Source organism: Dicentrarchus labrax, unplaced genomic scaffold (genome assembly GCF_905237075.1).
Source record: "Dicentrarchus labrax unplaced genomic scaffold, dlabrax2021, whole genome shotgun sequence".
NCBI classification, from domain to species: domain Eukaryota; kingdom Metazoa; phylum Chordata; class Actinopteri; family Moronidae; genus Dicentrarchus; species Dicentrarchus labrax.
This window is the reverse complement of record NW_026136702.1, coordinates 27,480,011-27,487,896: the sequence shown is the minus strand read 5'-3', so window position 1 is coordinate 27,487,896 and position 7,886 is coordinate 27,480,011. Positions and strand designations below refer to the sequence as shown.

Genomic DNA, 7,886 nt, shown 5'->3' with positions numbered 1-7,886 from the left:
AATGTTAATTATATTCAATTATACTGTGATGACCCAACATCATTTTTTGGGGTTAAAGTTTCCCTTTTATGTTTACTGTATTCAGTTCCTACCTATTAAAGTGTAATATATTGTGTATGAATTCTACATGCTAAAATAATTTCTGTACGCTGATTTCTACTAAATCTCTTACCTACAGCATTTACTCCTGTAACATTTTCAAAAGAAATAAGGCAAAACAAAAACGTTTAGTTTACAACTGTATTGTCATAGAACAGTAGGTTCAGTGCAATGTATACACTAACACATATGCATACATACACAAACAAATCTCATATTAGAACAAAGCACCCTTTTCTTTCACAAGAAACCCTAGTTATCAACAGTGTGTAGTAAACATTCATGACTGCTACAACCTGAGGCAACACTGCTGGTCCTTAAAACACCTTCTGAATTACTTCTAACCAGCATCAAGAGAATAATACAATGACCAGATTAATGCAGGAATGTCTTGCAAAATATGTGCAAAAAACATTTACTACATTTACAATTTTTCAACAAAATAAAAGAACAAATGTAAGAAAACCATTATTGTCCTGGCAAATGTAGATCCAGTGCTTGAACAATTAATTTTCTCCTTTAACTGCAAGGGTTTTGAAAATAAAGTGTAATAAAATTAAAAGTAATGGCTTGCTTTCCCACCACTACTACATTTCAGTTTAGAATGTGCAAAAACCAAAAAATCACCTCCAGATTTGAAAATAGGGGAAACTGTTGGAGCTCTATTCAACACACATCTGACAAATGCTGACACCCAAATGAAAAAGGCACATTTTGCAACACATGACACTGAGAAACAAATCTGCTGAAAACAATACACAACACTCGCTATAAACAAGAACATACATTAAGGCAGCGCAAGTGAAATGCGTAAGTGTTAAAAGTCCAGTCCAATGAAAAAGCAGCAATGGTCCATATTCCAAAAGAAGATAGGGAGACTCTGTTGTATCCATCTTGCCATTAAATGGCAACAGCTCACTGTTGGAGTCTGTTTTTGAGAGCCTGGGCTTTCTTTGACAGTGTGTTGCCGTCCAGCTCCATCACAACCTTCTGGAGCACTTTGAAACAGTACTTAACAGCATGGCAACAGCTAAGGCAACGTTGTCCAGATCATGCAGTACCACCTGGCCCTCCAGGACAATCCCAATGTCCTGTGGTCTATCAGTGGCATCTCTGTGTTTCACAGCACATATTCCCAGCGTGGTCTCCTCAATGGCTCCTTGGTGCAGGCCTTCGTCTTCTGCCTGCAGAGTGCACAATCACAAAAAGAGTCATATGAGAGGAAATAAAACACTTGCCTTAAACCTTAAGTCTGTTATGCCCTGAAAACATCATACTATTTAAATAGTAAATAGTTAAATAGTTAATCTGCGTTAACTGATAACTGTTTCCTCAAATAATGGCCCGGGCCTTTATTTACCTCAGCAGCAAAGGATAGCAGGTAAGGTTATGATCCCATTTTTCCTGATTGGAGTTTTTTTTTAATATTAACTGTCTCCAGTAACTCAAGTCCTATTTTTTTAGTTTTGTTTTATATTATACTTAGTCTACATTAAAGCAGATCTGCATTAGCATTAATCATCGTCCAAAATGTGGATGTGTGTAATGGTGATGAGTTTGTAATGGTTAAAGGGACACTTCACCCATTTGGATTAAGCTTTGTATTATTAGAACCCCAGTCATATTTTTGAATGGTCGTGTATCATTCTCTCACTTCGTCAGACAATATCGCCTAACAGCCTTTCTGGAATGGATCCTGCAAGGCGAGAGATTGGGTCAAGGCGTTGTTTTACCCGCTGATGTGGTGCAGGCTCTCCGACAGTATCCAGCTGCAGATGGCCAGTACTGCGGCACCGAGACGTTGAGGACGCTCAGGAGGAACTATAACTGTCATCGTTAACATATTTATTGTTGTTGTTGTTGATATATTTCTGTAAACAAATGGTTTACATTCACGTTGTTGTAGTCCTTGATAGTGTTAGTGGGAGCGGCTTGCGGAGCTGTGCATTGTGGGAGTTGTTGTCTTTAATACAAATGCTCCCTAAAGTCACTTTCTGTCTTTTCTCTGTCAAATAGGCACCAAATTCAAAATGTATGTTACATTTTGACTACATATATAACCCACTTTCAATGAATATTAATGTTTCCACGGGTGAAATGCTCCTTTAAGTAGCTCGGACCTACTTGCAACAGCTACTGAACACCCAGAGAGAGAAAGAAATCAGAGGACATACTAATGTTAGGTATTAAGAACAGCCAGGTTAGATTCAATATTATAAAGACCATTTTTAAACAGTTAGAACAAATACTGCACTTTGTAACCTACATGAAGGTAGGATTTATTACAGGACTATATTAGACTGAATTAGTTTCAACCTAAAATTGTAGCAACCAAATACCCAGACATTTTTGAAAGTCTTGACAATTTAGTTTAAACATGTCAAATAAAATAAAAACATTTGTATATTACTTACCATTTACTACAGAGCCTTTGGTACTGTGCTCAAAGCAAAGTGGAGATTTAAACACCACCTAATACCTATCCAGAAAACAAAAACATTTTTAAATGATTTTATTATTTCTACAAGTTGGTGAAGCATCCTGATTGTGACACAGCTTATCTAACTGTGTCAAAGTTAAAAATAAAAATGATAAAAAGGCATTTGAATAATACTCATCACAATATTTAAAAAAAATCTCAAATAAATAAACTTGATTTTAGATAAATTTTCTTGCCAATGTAAATCTTGAGCAGCACATCCAAGTTTTAATTCCAACACAGAAAATGTTTAAAAGAATTACTAAACATTTAACATCAGGTATAAGGACATGGTAATAATTGCTCTAATCAGAGTAATGCACCTCCTTTACATGGATTTACAGGAGATTAAGATACTGAGGACGTTTGAGGAATTAAGTCTATGTATTGTAATAATGCTGTATAAAAGTTGCCCTCACTAGCATAACGTTAGCCAACGCTAACTCGGTGAAAATAATGTGTCTTAACAGGACAATCTTTGACAAGATTAAGTTAAGTTAGCTAGCGAGTGGTAACGTTAGTTAACTTTGACATTGACTAATTCTTGTTGCTCGATGTTACCGGCAGGTAAAAACCTCAGCTTAGTCAGAATTGTGCGTCTAACGCGACTACGTCTGTCTTTGACTAACATATGACAAAGTTTTATTACCTTTACCATGTGAAGAGCTGTCCAGATATGGAGAGAATTCTGTTCCTTTATTATTCAATCAAATAGAATAGATTTGAAATCAAAAAAGAGATTTAAGAGCAAAAAAGAGTAAGTGGCAATCAAAAGATTTTTTTGAGATGGAAACAGAACAGGTTGCAATTGAAAAAAAAATATATTAGAACATATTTCTTCAATTTCAATCAAAACTAATGTTTGTAAGTAAAAACATACGACCATTTTGCTTATAAATCAGTCCTCTTTGCTTGCAAATTCAACTGCACTTGATGGGCGGGGCCTACGCTGGTGGACGAGAGAAGAGTTTCTATTGGTTGGTTTGACCTGGCTATGTCTTCCGCATTACACCCACTTCTCTGCTGTGCTGCTTGGAGGAAGCCTGTTGCTCTTCAAACGTTTCCCAGAAGTAATGAATTGCGCTATATATTGTTGGCTACAGCCTGCCGTACATTCACAACAACAACAACAACAACAACACAAGTAATGAATTATAATGCCCTGCTGCTGCTAGCACACTGATTAGCAGCAACATGGTTGTCTCTGCTAGTCACGGCCTGAGCAGAGTATCCTAATGAGTGAGTGAATTACAGGGAGGCGTATACAACGTAGGACTGTGATTTAAACATTTAGTGTTGCATGGTACTCGCGGTGCCAAAACGTCACGGTTCCTACACAACAGTACTACCGTGGATTACTAAACTACCGCTGAACGCGGTGCCAGTTTCCACTGTAGCGGGCTGCTGCTACTCCTCCCGGCTCCCGTTCTCTGCAGCTGTTCTAATGTCAACAAACACACGTGGTGAATAATTAAAATCACAGGACATGTCTTTTGATCTGATTATACAGATCAATGGCGCTGAAATTTGCGTATCTCTTCTATAGCCTACACATTGTACATCTCTGAGGTCAGAAGCATCATTCGGTGTCATTTAAGTCGGACCGTCTGACGCAGCTGCTCCTGTATAGACCAGTAATGCTGGCTGGTTAGAAATATGTGCGTGAATTTGTTAAATTATTAACTTGACAACTACAATTAACAACAACAATGTACTACAAAGAAAAACACTCCTATCATACCAGCGGTGACAGAGGATGTTAAACCAGTTATTCCTCAAGCCATCATCACCTGACAGTTCCAAAAACAAACAACTGATTTTATAAATGTAGTAGTCTGTGTTTGTTCTAAGCCCGACCCACTCTGTGTGCACAATATAGTGTCTATGGAACTCTATGGCGAGATATGTACAATTTGGAAATTTGCCATTTGACAAAATGTCCTATGCAAAGGTAATGGGCAATGGCAAGCTTCCTGTGTAGGAATGCCAACAAACAAATGCGTTTTCTTCAGTTAATTTAGCCAACAGTTTTGTGCCACCTGATTGTATTTCTCTGATCGTTTAAAGGGTTCACTAACTTTTGGCACAACAAAACTTTACAAAAAAGTATTTTTAATTTAGTCTTCAACTCAATTTTGTAATGAACACAATTATTTTCCTCAAAAAGGTACACAGAATTAATAGATCAGTCAGGATTTACAGTACATTACAGCACAGAGACAGCACTGGTGAAAGTCACTTAAAATCCTTTAACTGCATTAAACTTATTAGATTATTAATCCTTTAATAAATGCTTGTGTTTTTACATGCTGGCCTATTTAATGCTGTACAAGAGTGGGTGATACCAACCTCTTCTATGCAGAACTCGGTAACACTTTATAATGAGTACACACTATTAAGCATTAGTTAAGCATGAATAAATACTGAATTCATCACTTCTTCTCCCTTCCTGCTCGGTAGAGGGACAAGACAGGGCTGCCCGCTCTTCCCCCTCCTTTTTGCCCTCACTTTAGAGCCACTGGCGGAACGCATTAGGAATAGTAAGGAAATACACAGCATTACTTTAGGCAAGACCACTCACAAGATAGCATTATAAGCTGATGACGTTTTACTTTTTCTTTCCAAGCCTGAGGTATCAGTCCCGGCTACTATGTCAATTATCAACTCATTTGGTCCCATATCTGACTATAAAGTAAATTACACAAAATCTGAGGCCATGCCCCTGGGGAATTACAGTAGCACAAGCTCAGGTACGAATTTCCCGTTCAGATGGGCCACTTCATGCTTTGTTTATCTTGGTATTAAGGTTTCACCTTATGTTGAGGACCTGAGGAGACTTAATTTTGTGCCTACAATCAGAACAGTTAAGAATGACCTTGAGAGATGGCATGACCTTCCTCTCTCCTGGATGGGCAGAATCATAAGGATGATCATACTCTCATAAGGATGAACATACTCTCATAAGGATGAACATACTCCCCAGGTTGCTTCATCCTATGCAGATGTTACCATTATGGTTACCAAAGACGGTTATCTTAGATCTAGAAAGGGCCTTTTAACAATTTTTTTGGCACAATAAAAGACCCAGAATCAGAATTAAGACTTTACAGCTGCCAGTGGAATGAGGGGGCTTAGCCCTACCCAATCAGAGATTTTATAACTGGGCCTGCCACACCCGAATAGTCTGGGACTGACTCCAGTCTCATTTAAAATCTGAAGCGGGTATTGATGAATGGTTCTCCTCTCCCCACTCCCTACTGAGCAAACTCACAAATTATGGAAAAAGAGGTTGCCAGACATTAAGCGTAACCCTATTATTTACAACACTATCAGAGTCTGGTGAGACATTACAAAGAATTTTGGGGAAAACGCTTCATCCTTTTGCATTAATACCTGTGACTAGGAATGATGAGTTCACCCCAGGAATTAATAATAGTGTGTTTGATAGTTGGCATATGAAAGGCATCAGGCTTATTTGGGATGTATACCAGGGTAATACACTGATGTCCTTTGAACAGCTTCAACAAAAATACAACATTGCATCTGAACACTTTTATGGGTATCTTCAATTCCGTAGTTTTATTCTGTCAAAGGTGAAAAATCTCCACACAGGCTCTCCCTCTCTCAGTGATATAGATTTATTTATACTGAATCCAAAAGACAAGACATTTTCTCTCTCATTCCTATTCGCTGCTCTACTCCTTAGATCCATCAGATATAAGGAAGGTGATACAGAAGTGGGAACGCGATCTTGGTGGGCAATTTATGGAAGATGACTGGCATGAAGCAATAGTCTCTGCCAAAACCACATTTATTTGCAACCGAATGAGAGAAACCCAATATAAGATACTCCATAGATCCCACATAACACCATTCATTCTTAACAAGATGGATAACCGGACCTCTCCCCTTTGCATCAAGTGTAAATTGTCTGTTGGGACATACATTCACTGCTTCTGGGAGTGTTGTTTCATTGCAAGGTTTTGGAACAATGTAGCCCAGGAATTATTATTTTGATAAAAAACAATAAAATCTATTGGAAAAAAAAAGATTTAGAGCTAAATCTAGAGGTTAATGTATAAAATCCCTGTGAGTTTTGTGCTCACAGGGATCTCTCATTTCTTTGGTTAATTTAGCCAACAGTTTTGTGCTACCTGATTGTAATGTCTGAAGGCAAGCTTCTCACGCAGGAATGTTAGGTATCTGAGGGTGCAAAGTGATGAAGTACAGCTGGACTTTTTTTTTTTTTTTTTCATTTTAGTATATAATCAAAAATTGTTTATATTGCCCAAAATATGCTGGAAAAAAAATATTGCACGTTTATGGATAATTGCCAGCATTACTCTGCCTCACATGGGGCACCAATTCTGGGGTTACCATGGTTTAAAGCAGCACTAAACTGTGTAGGTGATGATAATAAACAACTTTAATTAAGGCCCAAGCAGTGGCCATTTGAAAATTTTCCATTTGGGTGTAACTTTCCATTCATGTACCAAAGCAAAAACTTTCAATTCAAAAGTAATCTCTGGTGGCAAGCCTCTCAGGCAGGAATGTTAGGTATCTGAGGGTGCAAACAAAGATGTGCGTAACCCATCTGACAACAACATACTAAAAACAGAAACAATTCAATCCTATCCTGTCAACTGTGACAGAGGGTGTTAAACCAGTTATTCCTCAAGCCATCATCACTTTGTTTTTTTTATGTTCCTGAACATAAGCTGAATTAGTAGTTGGGAAGATATGTACAGTTTGGAAATTTGCCATTTGACAAAATGTCCTATTCAAAGGTAATAGGCAGTGGTAATCGAAAATCAAATGCCAACAAACAAATGTGTTTTCTTACATCTGGAGATTTGTAGGCAATCTCTGCAACATTACAGAACTTAATTATAATGCTGTTTGTCACACATTTTACCTTTATCAAAGAAAATTCAGCTTGCGATATTATTGTGATTAATATTGAAGCCCTACTCTCCGTATGATTGACCTGTATGGGTTCCTTAAGGTACCTGGGTTGATCCATTTCAGTCAGTGCCACACAATTTTTTCCCTAAAGATCTTTCATTTCTTTAGTTAATTGTGCCACCTGGTTGTATTTATCTGCTTGTTTTAAGGGTTCAATAACTTTTAGCACTACAAAACCTTACAAAAAAGTATTTTTAATTTAGTGAACACAATTGATTTCCTCAAAAAGGTACATAGAATTGACAGATCAGTTAGGATTTACAGTACATTACAGCACAGAAACAGCACTGGTGAAAGTTACTTACAATCTTTTAATTGCATGATTGACACCATTGACCATCAT

At 37.5% G+C, this 7,886-nt stretch overlaps 1 long non-coding RNA gene across 1 annotated transcript; it reads right to left on the bottom strand.

Annotated features, from left to right (window-relative positions):
• Window positions 1–304: 304 nt before the first annotated feature.
• On the bottom strand, window positions 305–3,908 carry LOC127377123 (uncharacterized). The gene is made up of 3 exons (XR_007887631.1): window positions 3,228–3,908; window positions 2,514–2,578; window positions 305–1,283 (listed from the first exon to the last, which is right to left on the bottom strand). It is a non-coding gene; the product is annotated as an uncharacterized LOC127377123 (long non-coding RNA).
• Between the last annotated feature and the right edge of the window lie 3,978 nt (window positions 3,909–7,886).